We start from the raw sequence: 17,587 nt of genomic DNA on the forward strand, positions 1-17,587 counted from the left end.
AGTTTGAAGCTGATGAATTCCATGTTGAGGTCGTATGGTTGTAAGATCCCAAAGTGGAAGACGATGTTCCTACTCTAGTTTGCTTGTGGCCTCATATTGATGGTAGGGGACGCCCATGATGTACATGTTATTGGGGGTGGGGAAGTTGGAATGCTTGACAATCAGAAGGTAGGTTGATTGGAACATGTGGACTTGAACCGTTCCACAAATTTATGTTAGGTGCCCTAAGGTAGAGAAGACCACATCGGGAGGAACAGATGCAGTAAATCAGGTTTGAGGATATGCAGCTAAACCTCTGCCAGACTTAGAATGATTCCAGTATAGGAGTTGGGAGATCGTTGTGCTGCTCTGCAGGGCATTGGTCAGGCCACTTTCGGAATACTGTGTATTTTCCTGGTTTCCCTCCTTGCGGAAGGATGTTGTGAAACTTGAAAGGATTTAGAAAAGATTTACAAGGACGTTGCCAGGGTTAGAGGATTTGAGGTACAGGGAGAGGCTGAACAGGCTGGAACTATTTTTTTGGAGCATCGGAGGCAGAGGGGTGACTTTATAGAGATTTACATAATCAGGAAGGGCATGGATAAGGAAAACAAACAGAGTCTTTTCCCTGGGGTGAGGGAGTCCACAACCCAAGGGCATAGGTTTAAGGTGAGAGGGGAATTATTTAAAAGGGACCTAGGGAACAACAGTTTCACGCAGGTGGTGCTGTTTGTATTGAATGAGCTGCCAGAGGAAGTGGTGGAAGCTGGTACAATTATAGGACTTAAAAGGCATCTGGTTGCGTCTATGAATAGGAAAGGTTTAGAGGCATATGGACCAAGTGCTTGCAAATGGGACTAGGTTTATTTCAGATATCAGGTCAGCATGAATGGGAAGGGCTAAAGAGTCTGATTCCATACTGTACATCTGTGTGAAGCTATATACAACTATAGGAACAACAGGACAAGTAGGTTTTAGGAAGCAGTGCCAGAGACTGAGTGTGAATTGTGGAAGACACTTTCAAATGTTGTATGTTAAGGTCCCAGCTGCTAATAATACTGGTCAAATCATATTCGAAAACGTCATCAGTTTGAAAGATTTTAAGATTAATAATTGTATTTGGTTGTCATGCTAGTCAGTGACTAAACATATTCATATGAGGCTGCCACTGTCCTTTCAGCACAAGAACATAAACTTATAAATGGGACAGAGGAAAGCAATAAACACATTAGAAATAGGAATAGGCCATACCAGGAAAGACGAAATTCAGTCTTTTGACTAACTATACCCTGTACAGACTCTCAATCTCAGTGGAATATTATTCTCAATTCAATTACTTAATTTTTCACACAATTGATTATTTCCAATTTTTGTGGCCAAGAGTGATCTTTCCAATTCTGAGGACACGGACTTCTTTTCAGTTAATGCAGCCAGGGAAATTCCACGAGCTCTTTCAATCTGGAGATCCCCTTGTAAGACTGGAAATACACCTTCAAATACAGGTCTGACCTGCATGCTTATTTGCACAGTTTAACAATTCGAGTAAATAGATATTTTGCTCCGTTGATTAACTCCTGTCTGAATTTAGTTTGTGTTAGAGCGTATATGCAGGTGTTAGTGCATGAACTCAGAAGCCGTAGCATGAATCCAATTTCTTGAAAGACAAATATTGGACCATTCAAAGTCTTGTCTTTATAATTATAGTTTTCTTCTCGCCATATTAAAGCACGTATGATAAATGGTGTCCACAACAGCATAAAACTAGCAGACAGTGCAAAGAGCAAGATGATGGATTTTCTCCGTTGTACCACCTCTGGATCAATATTATTCTGCTCACTTCCATGGATCCGGAGGCGACAGCGGATGTGGTTGGCTCTTATAATGTTCCTGACAGTTAGAGCATTGAATACCAAAATCAATACAAATGGGAGCAATGATATCATTATAACATTAATCCAGACATAAACTTTCCAAAATAATGATGTATGATAGTCTGATTTTGTGACACAAAACCATGGTACATTGTCAATAACAATTGAAGGAGTAAGAACGAAATACCAAATAATTGACCGCAAAAAGCTGCCCACACTCACACTTACTAGAAGCACAAACGCAGTTCTCGTATTACAGTATCTTGTTCTTAGCTTCTGACAACAAACTGCTACAAACCGGTCAAATGTGAAAGTGACTGTGAACCAAACTGAGCAGCTCAGGGCTGCAACGTACAAAACAACTCTCAAGGCACACACAGGAGTGATGGATAGGAAAGTAACTGGAAAATAAAGATTGTTAATTCGGTCCAGTAAGACATTAAAGATGACGAGAAGTAGATCCGCTGTAGACATTGCCAACAAATAGCGAGTGACGCATTTGGATAGCCCACAATTGCCTCGATTCAGGATCACAATTCCCACCAAGTTAACTGGAAGCAAAATTAGAAAAAAGTTCACTTATTCATGACTAGAGCAAAGCAAAAATGTCAGCTTAGTATGTCTGTTATATCTCACCAATTGCCTCAGATTACTATATTCACTAAATTACATGATGTGTTGTGAAAAGTTAAACCAGAATACAATAAAAAACATGTTGTGAATCAACAGACAAACAGAATAAATGAGCAAATAAAAGAGGAAAGAAAACTGTTATGAATAAAACATTTTAATGCAAGTGTATTATGCTGATGGATTCACCGAAATGTTCAGTAGATTTTTCATGCTGATTGAACTGGTAATGGAGAAACAAAACTTAAAGTGGGAATAAGGGCAAGGTGTTTTACGGCAATGGATCCAATCAGGAATGTAATAAGTAGCCACCTAACCTGCACATCTTTGGACTGTGGAAAGAAACCGGAGCACTCGGAGAAAACCCACGCAGACACAGGGAGAATGTGCAAGCTCCACACAGCCAGTCACCCAAGGCAGGAATTGAACCCAGGTCCCTGGTGCTGTGAGGCAGCAGTGCTAACCACTGAGCCACCATGCCGTCCATGTATGGAGTAGTCCAAAATTGGACTCACCAATGGCCTGTAAAAGCACAATGTGAAGTTCCAACTCCTGTACTCAATGGTCTGAGATATTAAGGCCAGCATGCCAAATGCCTTCCTTACCACCCTGTTTACCTGTAGCACAACTTGCAGCGAACTATGCACCTGAACCCTGATGTCTCCCTGTTTGACAGCATGACACAGGGCTGTTCCATGAACTGCATAAGTTTGCCCTTGTTCATTTTCCGAAAGTGCAAACATTCATCTAAATCAAATTCGAATCTACATTCCTCAGCCCATTGGCCCATTTGATCAAGATCCCTTTGTGATCTTAGATAACCGTCTTCACAGTCTGCTACACCAATAATGAAATTTACGAAACATGCTTCAAATGAATTGCTTCTCACAGAGGGTAATGAATACCTGAAATTCTCCACCCAGAAAACTTAGGAAGCTAGATCACTGAAAGTATTTGAAGACGAGGAAGATGGATTTCTGAAATATCAACGACTTGAGGGATATGACAAAAAAGAAGTATTGAGACTTGGGGCAGATGAGCCGAGGTCCATAGGAGAGCCAGTAGGCTTGAAACAAGAACAAAAAAATTCCTGCACAAAAACAGGCCCGCCGGCCCTCCACGCCTGCACTGATCCAGATCCTCTATCTGAATGTTCTGCCTATTTTCTGAGGATTTGTATCCCTCTGCTCCCTGCCCACTCACGTATCTGTCTAGATACATCTTAATTGACACTAGTGCGCCTCTGCCATGTTCGCTGGCAATGTTCCAGGCCCCCCCACCCTCTGCATAAATAACTTTCCATGCATATCTTCCCTAAATCTTTCCCCTCTCACTTTGAACACATGACCCTGAGTAATTGAGTGCCCCACTTTAGGAAAAAAAACCTTTTTGCTATCCTCCCTGTCTGTACCTCTCATGATTTTGCAGAACTCAATCAGCACCCCCTAATCAACCTGCGTCTTTCTAATGAAAGCAATCCTAATCTAATCAACCTCTCTTCATAGCTAGTGCCCTTCATACCAGGCAACATCCTGGTGAAACTCCTTTGCATATTCTCCAAAGCATCCACATCCTTTTGGTAACGTTGCGATCAGAACTGTACGCAGTATTACAAATATGTCCAAACCAAAATCTTATACAACTGTAACAAGACCTGCCAACTCTTGGATTCAATGTCCTGTCCAGTGAAGGAAAGCATGCCGTATGCCATCTTGACAACTTTATTGACTTGCATTGTCACCTTCAGGGTACAATGAACCTGAACACCCAGAACTCTCTGTACACCAATTGTCCCCAGGACTTTTCCGCATAAGCTATAGTTCACTCGAATTAGATCTTCCAAAATGCATCTCTTTGCATTTACCCTGATTGTACTCCATCTGCCATTTCTCCACCCAACTCTCCAATATATCCATATTCTGCTGTATTCTCTGACTGTCTCATTCACTATCTGTTACTCCATCAATATGTGCGTCATCTGCAAACTTGCTAATCAGACCACCTATACATTCCTCCAGATTATTTATGTATATCACAAACAACAGTGGTTCCAGCACAGATCCCTGTGGAACACCATTGTTCACAGTTCTCCATTTTGAGAAATTCTCTTCCACTGTTACTCTCTATCTCCTGTTGCCCAGCCAGTTCTCCATTCATCTAGCTAGTACACCCTGGACCGCATGCAACTTCACTTTCTCCATCAGCCTACCATGTGGAACCTTATCAAATGCCTTACTGAAGTCCATGAATATGGTATCTACAGCCCTTCTCTCATCAATCAACTTTGTCACTTCCTCAAAGAATTCTATTATGTTTGTAAGACATGGCCTTCCCCTGCACAAAATCATGTTGGCTATTACTGACAAGCTCATTTTTACCCGAATAGGAATATATCCTATCCATCAGTATCTTCTCCAGTAGCTTCCCTACCACTGACGTCAGGCTCACCGGTCTATAATTATCTGGATTATCTCTGCTATCCTCAATGTTGTGAAAAGTAAAATCTCCAATCACCACCACCCTGTTACTCCTATATCTATCCATAATCTTTTTACATATTTGTACCTCTATCTCATGTTCACTGTAGGGAAGCCTGCAGTACAGCTCCAACAGTGTTCCTACTGAGTTTGGCTCATATTGCTGCACCCTCCAGAGTTCCTGCCTTCAGCACAGCTGTTATCTCCTCTCCGACCAGTAATGCAACTCCTCCAACCCTTATATCTCCCTCTCTATGATATCCTGGGATGTTGCCAATCATGCTCTTCCCTCAACCAAGTCTCAGGAATAGCAATAACATCATACTCCCAGGTACTAATCCAAGCCCTAAGTTCAACTGTCTTACCTACTACAGTTCTTGCATTAAAACAAATGCACCTCAGACCACCTGTCCCTTTGTGTTCATCATCTGCTCCCTGCCTACTCTTCCCCTTAGTCAGACTGACTTCATTATCTAGTTCCTTACGGGCTTTAGTTACTACCTCCTTACTGCCCACTAACCTCCTCATTTGGTTCCTATTCCCCTGCTACATTAGTTTAAACTCTTCCCCATCAGCGTTAGCAAAAGCACCCCTGAGGACATTGGTTCCAGTCCAGCCCTGATGCAGACCGTCCAATTTGTAATAGTCCCACCTCCCTCAGAACCAGTCCCAATGACCCAAAAATCTGACCCTTCCTCCTGAACCACCTCTCAAGCCACACATTCATCCTGCCTATTCTTGCTTTCCTACTCTGACTAGCACGTGGCACAAGTAGCAATCCTTAGATTACTACCTCTGAGGTACTACATTTTAACTTGGCTCAGAACTTCCTCAGCTGAAAATGTGTTGCTGGAAAAGCGCATCAGGTCAGGCAGCATCCAAGGAACAGGAGAATCGACGTTTCGGGCATAAGCCCTTCTTCAGGAATGAGTAAAGTGTGCCCAGCAGGCTAAGATAAAAGGTAGGGAGGAGGGACTTGGGGAAGGGGCGTTGGAAATGCGATAGGTGGAAGGAGGTCAAGGTGAGGGTGATAGGCCAGAGTGGGGTGGGGGCGGAGAGGTCAGGAAGAAGATTGCAGGTTAGGAAGGCAGTGCTGAGTTTGAGGGATTTGACTGAGACAAGGTGGGGGGAGGGGAAATGAGGAAACTGGAGAAATGTGAGTTCATCCCTTGTGGTTGGAGGGTTCCTGGGCGGAAGATGAGACGCTCTTCTTCCAACCGTCATGTTGCTATGGTCTGGCGATGGAGGAGTCCAAGGACCTGCATGTCCTTGGTGGAGTGGGAGGGGGAGTTGAAGTGTTGAGCTACAGGGTGGTTGGGTTGGTTGGTCCGGGTGTCCCAGAGGTGTTCTCTGAACTGTTCCGCAAGTAGGCGGCCGGTCTCCCCAATATAGAGGAGGCCACATCGGGTGCAGCGGATGCAATAGATGATGTGTGTGGAGGTGCAGGTGAATTTGTGGCGGATATGGAAGGATCCCTTGGGGTCTTGGAGGGAAATAAGGGGGGAGGTGCGGGCGCAAGTTTTGCATTTCTTGCGGTTGCAGGGGAAGGTGCCGGGAGTGGAGGTTGGGTTGGTGGGGGGGTGTGGATCTGATGAGGGAGTCACGGAGGGAGTGGTCTTTTCGGAACGCTGATAGGGGAGGGGAGGGAAATATATCCCTGGTGGTGGAGTCCGTTTGGAGGTGGCGGAAATGACGGCGGATGATGCGCTGTACATGGAGTTTGGTGGGGTGGTAGGTGAGGACCAGTGGGGTTCTGTCCTGGTGGCGGTTGGAGGGGCGGGGCTCAAGGGCGGAGGAGCGGGAAGTGGAAGAGATACAGTGGAGGGTATCGTCGACCACATCTGGGGGGAAATTGCGGTCCTTGAAGAAGGAGGCCATCTGGGTTGTACGGATTTGGAACTGGTCCTCCTGGGAGCAGATGCAGTGGAGACGAAGGAATTGGGAATATGCGATGGTGTTTTTACAGGGGGTAGGGTGGGAGGAGGTGTAGTCTAGGTAGCTGTGGGAGTCGGTCAGTTTATAGTAAATGTCTGTGTTGATTCGGTTGCCTGAGATAGAAATGGAAAGGTCTAGGAAGGGGAGGGAGGAGTCTGAGATGGTCCAGGTGAATTTGAGGTCGGGATGGAAGGTGTTGGTAAAGTGGATGAACTGTTCAACTTCCTCGTGGGAGCACGAGGCAGCGCAGATACAGTGATCGATGTAGCGGAGGAAAAGGTGGGGGGTGGTGCCAGTGTAGCTGCGGAAGATGGACTGTTCCACATATCCACATATCAGAACTTCCTAAATTCTGCTTGGTGGACCTCATCCTGTTTTTGTCTTACCTGTATCATTGCTGCCAAAATGCATCACGACAACTGGCTGTTCACCCTCTGTTATTGCTGAGAAAATAGTTTATTTCTGTTCACATTTCCTATGATCTTACATCAAGGTTACTAATTTGCCAGGAGTTTGCAAAGATCATGGAAGTGTGAGAATTCAAGCTTGGGAGAAGATCGACAAATGGGAGGGAGAGTTTAAAAAGGATTCAGCAAAATTAGCTTTTTGCTAATCTCGGAATCTATGGTTCCTCAAAATTAACATACTACCATACTTGATCTTTGAGCTGTGAAAAGAAATCTGGTTTCGATCTCCAGGAAGAAGATGTTGAGAATCAGACTCAGAAATGGAACCTTTGATGTAGGGAGGACAAATGGACAAACAGACAAACGCACAGAAACCAAGCAACTGCTTGGGGGTGGCACGGTGGCTTAGTGGTTAGCACTATTGTCTCACAGTGCCAGGGACCTGGGTTAGATTCCACCTTGGAGTGACTGTGTGAAGTTTGCACATTGACCCCGAATCTGTGACAGTTTCCTTTGGGTGCTCTCGTTTCCTCCCACAGCCCAAAGATGTGCACATTAGGTGGATTGGCCATGATATAGTGTCCAGAGTTGTACAGGCTGGGCGGGTTAGCCATGTCAATTGGAAATTTATAGGAATAAGGTAGTGGAGGTGGGTCTAGGATTGATGTGGACTCGATGGGTTGAATAGCTTGCTTCCACAGTGTAAGAATTCTATGAGCTGGTCTGTGCAAGGAAATTCATGGAGTACAAAAGCACTGAAATGACAGAACTGATGAAAAACAAAGATCATTGCTCCAGAATCTGCTATCCTGCTGGTCCACCTTGACAAGAGAGCATCCATTTAATAAAATGATGATGCTAAATTGCACAAACAAACTTTCTCTCAGTTCCAAAGTTACGGGAGACAGTGTTAGTCTTGCAACTGCTCCTGGGATTGGAAAATGTTTGGAAAATTAAAATACTCCATCGTTGCAAACCTTTTACGTTGGCTTATAATCAAACTCCACACACAATGAGAGCTGATAGTTAGTTGTCTTTTCTTGAGGATGGGAGAATTCAAGACCAAGGGTGCCACTTTTAAGGTGAGAAGTGAAAGTATTGAAAAAGACATTGAAAAATGTTTCCCTTCATGGAGAGATGGGTATCAGAGGGCACAGTCTCAGAGTAAAGGGGCACTGATTGAAGACTGAGATGAGGGAGGATTTCTTTCTCGGAGGGTTGTAAGTCTTTGGAACTCCTTGCCAGAGAGAGAGCTGTGTATATTTAAAGCAGAGATAGATCAATTCTTGATCAGTCAGTAAATTAAGGTTATGAGGAAATGCAGGAAAGTGGACGTAAACAATGTTGAACGGTGGAGCAGGCTCGATGGGCCGAACAGCCTCTTCCTGTTCCTGAAATGGGCGGCACGATGGCACAGTGGTTAGCACTGCTGCCTCCCAGCGCCAGAGACACAGGTTCAATTCCCGCCTCGGGCGACTGTCTGTGTGGAGTTTGCACATTCTCCCTGTGTCTGCGTGGGTTTGCTCCGGTTTCCTCCCACAGTCCAACAATGTGCAGGTTAGGTGAATTGGCCATGGTGAATTGTCCGTAGTGTTAGGGGAATGGGTCTGGGTGGATTGCTCTTTGGCGGGTCGGTGTGGACTTGTTGGGCAAATGGGCCTGTTTTCACGCTGTAAGCAACCTAATAAGGGGTATTTTTTTTTTTACAGACAATGATTTGCATGTGGAATAAACTTCCTGAGGAAGCATTCTCTATGACTCTATGACTCTAAGTGGTGGATGTGGTCAAAATTCTGACGTTTCAAAGACACTTGGAAAAGGACATGAAGAGGACATAACGATTTGGAGGAATATGGGCAGGTGGGACCAGTTATGTTTGGGATTATATTTGGCATGGACTGGTTGGACTGAATGGTCTGTTTCCATGCTGTATGACTCTATGACTCTCGGACTCTAAGTGATGGATGCCAGTACAATTAAAATATTTAACAGACATTTGTAAAGATACAAGAATCAGAAAGGTTCAGAGGAGAATGGTCCAGGAATAGATTGGTGGGCCTAGTTGAGTTTGGGCTTACCTTTGGCATGGACTGGTTGGACCGAAGCATTTGCTTCCATGCTCGATGAGTCTATTTAAATCAATGCCACGCAAAACAATTTTGGATGGAAAATCTGAACAAGAGTTGCAAAACTGATCTGATGGACTTCCCTTTTTGACTGTGTCAGACATTTAAAAGAACTGATATGTTTTCTGAGTCAACCTGTTCATCAATGTTATGACACAACACTGGAGCAGGTGGGACTGGGACTTGGGAGCCCCGGTCCACAGGTGGGGATTCACAGCATCAATACAACAGAGTTGAAAGTTAGTGGGAATCTACTAGAGAGCAATACAACTTATCTGTTTGACATTGTAACAGTCAGATTGTAAACATACATATTAACCAGTTCCAGACATCATGCTGTGTAATTATTTATTCAAGCTCACAACAGACAGACCCAGTGGCAGCAGTCATGATATGGGTAGATCACGGTGCTACTAATCTGATGGTTTGAAATTTAAGTTATTTTGCATTGCTGTGCTTGGCAATGTAGGACAATATTTCACATCTTCTGCTAATCTATGCCCTTTGAAAAAATAATTAATCAAATAACGAAAACAATGAACACTGGACCACTTGATCACTAGGAATCAGAAAATATGCTTTTTAGTACTAATAATTACTAGAAAATAATTGTAATCATTACAAAAAGCTTATAATGAACAACGTGGAAAGTGTAATTAACTCATATATGTAATAAAAGTGGACGTTTCATGTATTCATTAGTTTTATGTCCTCATGGGGAGACATTTAACACCTTACTCAACATATTGTGAACAGTTTTGGGGCTTGTGCCCAAGGAAGATGTTGGACTTGAATGGGGTTCAGAGGAATTTCACAAGAGTCATGTACGAGGTGAAGAGTTTGTCATATGAGGAGCATTTGAGGACTCTGGGCCTGCTCTCAATGGAGTTTAGTAATACGAAGGGGATCTGATTGAAACTTACAGTACACTGAGAGATCTGGACAGAGTGGACGCGGAGAAGATATTTCCACTAATAGGACAGATCCGGACCTAAAGGCACAGCCTCAGGGTTAAGGGATAACCCTTTACAACTGAGATGAGGAGGAATTCCTTCAGCCAGTGAATAGTGAATCTATGGAACTCATTGCTGCAGAAAAGCTATAGCGACTAAGTCATTGAGTGTATTTAAGACAGAATTTCTTGATGAGTAAGGGTGTCAAGGGTTACGGGGGAGGGGGAAGTGAGAAAATCGGGTTTAGAAACTTATCAACCCTGATTGACTGGCAGAGCAGACCTGTTGGGCCAAATAGCCTAATTCTGCTCTGATATTTTATATTCTTATGTCTTTATGAACAAGTAGCAAACAGCATTTGATCCACACATGTGCCAGGCAATTACCATCACTAACAGAAGGGATTCTGAAAACTCCCTTTGGTATTCAATAATATTGTCTTCAGGGAGCCCAAAGCTGTCAATGTCCTGGTCATTACCATTAACCCAAACCAGCCCTGGCTTAACCATACAAGTATTGTTGCGACAGTAGCAGGTCAGAGGCTGGGAATCCTGCTGCGAAAAACACACCCCTGATTCTTCCAAGCCTGTTCCACCATCTCGAAGGCTCAACCAGGAGTGTGAGGGAATGCTGTCCTTTACCTGGATGGGTGCAGATCCAACAACACTCAAGAAGCGTGACACCACTCAGGACCATAGAGCATTCTGAAGAAGACTCATACCAGCCCCAAAGACTTAAGTTTTGCTGCTTCTTGTCCACGTGCTGGTAGGCTGACCCACAATGCCCTTCAGGTAGAATTCTATGATTGTATGAACTGCTCTATAGTGAGTGCGAAAGCACTGTATTGGTAGAAGTGATAAAAAAACAAAGATCATTGCCACAGAATCTGCTATCCTGCTGGTCCACCTTGACAAGAAAATATCCATTTGCTAAAATGATGATGTTAAATTGAACCATCAAAGTTTACCTCTGTTCTGAGGTTGTGGGAGGCAGCGAAGATCTTGCAGCTGCTTCTGGGATTGGAAATGGCTTGGAAAATCAAAATCCTTGATTATTGCAAACTTTTTATGCTCACATACACGTTGTTCTGCTATAACGCGCGTTTCATTAACACAAATTCAATTCAATGCAATTGACAAATTGGGGACATTGTTTCTAAAGTGTGAACCTTTGAAACGTGCGTTGGGTGTGATGTGATTACATTGTCAACACTAAGCGCTGTTTCTAAAGCACGACTTTTCTGTAATGTGGCAATGTACAAGAACACAACCATCATGTTATAAAAGAACTTTGTACGGTTACAAAGCTAGTTCCTTTGTTTTCTGAAAACTGTTGCTTAGCTCAAGGATTTCTTTCAGAGGGGTAATAAACTGGGCCGGCCTCGATAAGATGAGAAAGATTTTGAGAGGCCTTTTGTTTATATGTAAACAGATGAGACTTCAGGCTAAAGTGGTCATGTTTTCGAAGTAACCTGTGTAATGAAAGGGGAGTGGTCAGCTCTCTAGCTAGCTGAGCTGAGCAGTTTTAGTTCAGTCTTGAACTGGTTGGAAGTTCAACAGGGAGCTGTGTAGAAACTTAGTCTCCCGCACTTCCTGCTCTTCAACTTCAACCTGTAAGCATGTGTTCCATTTACACTAGTTTTAAATGGAGTTTGCTTATTGGTACTGTTGCTTGTATTCTGAACAGCATAATTAAGTCTAGTTGGATTGGCTGAGTTCTGGAGGGGTTCTTTATTCTGTTCTTTGTGTAGATTAGATTAGATTCCCTACAGTGTGGAAACAGGCCCTTCGGCCCAACAAGTCCACACAGCTCCTCCGAAGAGTAACCCACTCAGACCGCTACCCTCTGACTAATGCACCTAACACTATGGGCAATTTAGCATAGCCAATTAATCTGACCTGCACATCTTTGGACTGTGGGAGGAAACCGGAGCACCCAGAGGAAACCCACACAGACATGGGGAGAATGTGCAAACTCCACACAGACAGTCACCCAAGACTGGAATTGAACCTGGGTCCCTGGTGCTATGAGGCAGCAGTACTAACCACTGAGCCACTGTGCCACCTAATTTTATACTTTTGTGAATAAATTTTTGCCTGTTTTAAAACCTAGTGGTCAATCTAGCTATCTCACTCTGGGTAATTTTCACTGTACACTTACTGAAACAAATTGCAAAGTTATGGTCTGAACTGCCTGCTTAAGAACCTTTCGAGTGGTCTGGCTTCGTCCATAAGGGTACCTGCAATCTCCGCACATAATGAGAAGTAGAGATCGAGTTGATGGCAATTGTCTGTTCCCACAGATAGGCAATTTCAAGACCAGGGTTTGCACTTTTAAGGTGAGAGAAGTGAGATTTGAAAAGAACATGAGAGCCAAATGTTTACACAGACTGTGGTTTGCATGCGAAATGAGCTTCTTGAGGAAGTGTTGGGTGCAGGTACAATTACAATGTTTAAAAATATTTGGATAGGTGCATGAATTAGAGTTTAGACATTGTTCTCTGTGACCAGGATCGAGAGTCCCGAATGGTGTGTTGCCAACCTGGTGCTCGGGTTCAGGATATCTCATCTGGGCTGCAGAGGAACGTGGAGTGGGAGGGTAAAGATCCAGTGGTCTACGTAGGTGCCAACGACATTGGGCAGAGGATCTGCTAACAGACTGTAAAATCAGAACCAAAAAGGTAATAATCTCTGGGTAACTACCTGAACCATGGGCTAATTGGCACAGGAGTAACAAGATTAAGAAGGTTAATGGGTGGATTAAAGATTGGTGCGGGAGAAATGGGTTTGAATTAGTGCAACATTGGCACTAGGACTAGGGATGAAGGGGCCTATTCTAATGGGCCAGTCTTCACCTGAACTGCCCTGAGATGAGAGTCCTAGTGAATCCTACAACTAGGGCTGTAGACAAGGCTTTAAACTAAATAAGAGGAGGGAGGTTCAGTTAATAAGTAAATCGCTAAACCCAAATTAAAGGAGGAGGTAAGAATGCAGAACCCAGGAAAAGTTATAAAATTCTCCAGCACAGACACAAATAAGACAGAGTGTATGGAAAGGGTTAGCAATCAAACTTCAAGCAGGGTTGGTGTGGACCTGTTGGGCCGAAGGGCTTGTTTCCATACTGCAGGGATTCTAAAATCCATGTTGGACAGTCAAATGGCGATGGCGAGAAGGATGGTTAATAGAGGACTGAAGGTGTTATATGCACTTCAAGGCCTTTGACAAGGTGACGCACAGGAGACTGCTGAGGAAAATAAGGGCCCATGGCATTAAGGGCAATGTGCGAGCAAGGTTAGAAGCTTGGTTGTCTGGCAGAAAGCAGAGAGTGGGGATATAAGGGTCTTTCTCAGGTTGGTAGCCTGAGGTGTTCTTCAGGGGTCATTGTTAGAACCACAACTTTTCACTTTATGCATTAACGATCTACAAGAAGGAATTGAGGGCATTCTGGCTAGGTTTGCAGACAATATAAAGATAGATAGAGGGACAGGTAGCATTGAGGAGGCAGGGAAGCTGCAGAAGGTTTTGGACAAGTTAGGAGAGTGGGCAAAGAAGTGGCTGGTAGAATACACTGGAAAGTGTGAGGTCATGTACTTTTGTAGGACGAATATAGGCATGGACTATTTTCTAAATGAGGAGAACATTCATGTGTAAAATGCAAAGAGACTTGGGAGTTCTCATCCAGGATTCTCTTAAGGTAAACTTGCAGGTTGAGTCAGTAGTTAGGAAGGCAAATATAATGATGGTATTTATTTTGAGGGGACTTAAATATAAAAGCAAGGATGTACTTCTGAGGATCTATAAGGTTCTGGTCAGACCACATTTGGAGTATTGTGTACTGTTTTCGGCTCCATATCTCAGGAAGGATGTATTGGCCCTGGAGTGTTTTCAGAGAAGGTTCATGAGAATGCTCCCAGGAATGAAAAGCTTAACATATGGGGAATATTTGAGGAACTGGGTCTATACTCGACAGAGTTTCGAAGGATGAGGGGGGAATCTAATTCAAACTTACAGAATAATGAATGGCTTGGACAGAATCGATGTTAGGAAGATGTTTCCATTGGTAGGAGAGACTAGGATCTCAGGACACAGCCTGAGAGTAAAGGGGAGATAAGGATAAACTTCTTAAGCCAGAGAGTGGTGAATCTATGGAAAACATTACCACAAAAGGCTGTGGAGACCAGGTCATTGATTATATTTAGGACAGAGATAGATAGGTTCTTGATTTTCAAGGGGATCGAAGGCTATGAGGAAATAACAGGAGAATGGGATTTAGAAACTTATCAGCCATGATTGAATGGTGGAACAGACTCGATGGGCTGAATGGTCTAGTTTCTGCTCCGATATCTTATGGCCATATGACTCAATGCCACACGAACAATGCTGGAAGAAACATCTGAACAAATGCTGCCAAACTGATCTGGTTCACTTCCCTTTATAGACAGTGCCAAATGTTTAAAAGCAACAACATGTTTTCTGAATGAACATCTTCATTATATACCTTTGGAGCAGATCTAGGACTTGAATCTGGGACCCCCTGGTCCACACGTAAGTATTAATAGCATCAGTAAAGCAGAATTTAATGTTTCTGGCAATCGACTGGGGAGTCAATGCAAATCACCTGGTTAAAATTGCAACAGTCAGATTGTAGATGTACCTATTAACTATTCCAAGGCAGAATGTTGTGTAATTATTTATTCAAGCTCATAACAGACAGACCCAGTGACAGGCGTCATGACATGCGCAGAACAGTGTGCTGCTAATCTGATGGTTTGGAACTGAAGTTTGAAAATGCAACATAGCATTTTACATCTCCTGCTAATTACTGCCCTTTGGTAAGCATTCAATCAACATCTAGAATTGATCTCAGGACCACTTGGTCACCAGATAATCAGAAAATATTTCTTTCAATATAAACAATTACAAAAACATCATTGCAATTATCAGAAAAAAATGGTTACAGTGAACTATTTAGGAAGTATAACTAACTCACATAAGTAATAATAATGGAAATTAGTTTCACGTTCTCATTAGTGGATGTTTACCAACTCACTCAACATATTGTGGACAGTTTTGGGTCTTGTGTCTCAGGAAGGATGTCTGGACTTGAACAGGGTTTAGAGGACTTTTACAAGAATCATCCAGGGATGAAAGGTCTGTTATTTGAGGAGTGTTTGAGAACTCTGGGTCTGTATTCAATGGAGGGGAGTCTGATTGAAACTTATACAACGCTCAGCGACCTCGATGGAGTGGACATGGAGAAGATGTTTTTACCAATAGGACAGATCACGACCCGAAGGCACAGCCTCAGGGTGAAGGGATGACTCTTTAGAACTGAGGTGAGGGGGAATTTCTTCAGCCAGAGGATGGTGAATCTATGAAATTCATTGTCACAGAAAGGCTGTGGAGACCAAGTCACCAAGTATATTTAACACAGAAATAATTTCTTGATGAGTAAGTGGATCAACGGTTACAGGGGGAAAGCAGGATAATGGGGTTAAGAAACACCTCAGCTACGATTGAATGGTAGAACAGACTCGATGGAATGAATGGCCTCATTCTGCTTCTATCTCTTATGTTCTTATGATGTTATGGACAATATTTGACCCGCAGAAGTGTCAGGCAATGAGCATCTTCAACAATAGAGATGCTAACCATTGCCCTTTGATATTCAATGACATTGCCATCTTGCAATCCACCCTTTGGAGATTACCATTGCTTCAAACCAATAACTTATCCATATAAGTATTCTTGCAACAAGAGCAGGTCACAGTCTAGGAATCCTGTTGTGAAAAACTCACATCCTGACTCCACAAAGCATGCCCCACCATCAACAAAACGAAAGTCAGGAGTGTGAGGGAATACTCCCCACTTGCCTGGATGGGTGCAGCTCCAATAACGCTCAAGGAGCTCAAAACCGTCAAGGACCATGGAAAATTCTGAAGAAGACTCATACCAGAAACTGCCAGATCTGCTGAGTTTATCCAACATGGTCTTTGTTTATTGAAGATAAAGCATGCACAGTAGTTTGGCTTTATTCCAGGATTTCTCAGCCCACTTGGTTGCCATCACATGCACAAACCTTCAGTCTGTGCCCCTACTGTTGCTCAGTAACTGCAGGGTGTACCGTCTGCTGGACATATTGCAGCAGCTCACCAAGGTTCCTTAGACATTTGCCTCTCACCCTCACAGCCGCTACTGTTTAGCAACAGCAGATGAATGGGAATGACACCACTTGTAAGTTCCCTTCAAGCCACTCACCTTCCTGGTTTGGAAACACATCACCATTCCTTCAGTGTTGCTGGATCAATTTGAAAAACATTTAGACAGCTCCATGGAGAGACAAGGTTTAGGGGAATATGGGCCAAAAACAGGCAAATGGAAATGGTTGAGTTGAGGAAACCTGGTCAGCATGGATGAGTTGGACTGAATGGTCTGTTTCCGAGCCCTATGACTATATGTGGGTGACCTGACACCAAATGGTCTGCAGTGGTTTGAGAAGGCAGCTCACTACCACCTTCTGAAGTGTAACGCGGGATGCGGAATAAATACTGACTCAGCCTGCTCTGTATTGGAACTAAGTTCCCTGTAGCACATGTATAATTAAACCTGCTTCCACAGACAGAAGGGAGCAACAGCAAAAGTGAACGAATAGTGGAACCATTAGGAACGCACAGGTTGAAAATAACCAAAGCCAGGGAAAGTATATCAAATTTCAACAAAAAAAAAGGAATCAAGTTAAATAGGGCTGACAAAAACATAACTGGATTTAAGAACTTACCAATAATGCCAACGGCTGCGAGTATCGGGTAGTAAATACGTGCTATCTGGAAGATTGCTGAGTATTTCATTTTGTCCAGCCAGGTCTGTTTCTGTGAAGTCAATGAATCTCTTCACTGAAATACAACAATGTTGTCAGCGTTGCCTCATTTTATTTGGAAGCTAAATGTTCAGTGAGACAATTAATCTGGTTGAATCACTAATCACGCTAGTTGCAGTAATCTGAACAAGCAGCAAATTAACCACTTTCCTCTGAGAGTTATTACGCAGTGGAAAGCTATTTTGAAGAACAAAGTTTCAGTGATTTCTTGAGAATTCAAGTTAGATTTTATTGCCATGCGCACTCAAGTACAGAAGTACATGGGTACAGTGAAAATTGTACAAATTTGCGATTCCCAGGGATATCTTAGATACAAAAGTACAAAGTCTTATG

The 17,587-nt window shown here is 43.3% G+C and overlaps 1 pseudogene; it reads right to left on the minus strand.

Moving 5' to 3' along the window:
• Positions 1-1,400: 1,400 nt before the first annotated feature.
• LOC148149483 (putative G protein-coupled receptor 139) lies at positions 1,401-17,225 on the minus strand (annotated as a pseudogene).
• Between the last annotated feature and the right edge of the window lie 362 nt (positions 17,226-17,587).

Source organism: Chiloscyllium plagiosum, unplaced genomic scaffold (assembly GCF_037043375.1).
Source record: "Chiloscyllium plagiosum isolate Xiang-an unplaced genomic scaffold, Cpla_swu_hap1 HiC_scaffold_8, whole genome shotgun sequence".
Classification (NCBI taxonomy): domain Eukaryota; kingdom Metazoa; phylum Chordata; class Chondrichthyes; order Orectolobiformes; family Hemiscylliidae; genus Chiloscyllium; species Chiloscyllium plagiosum.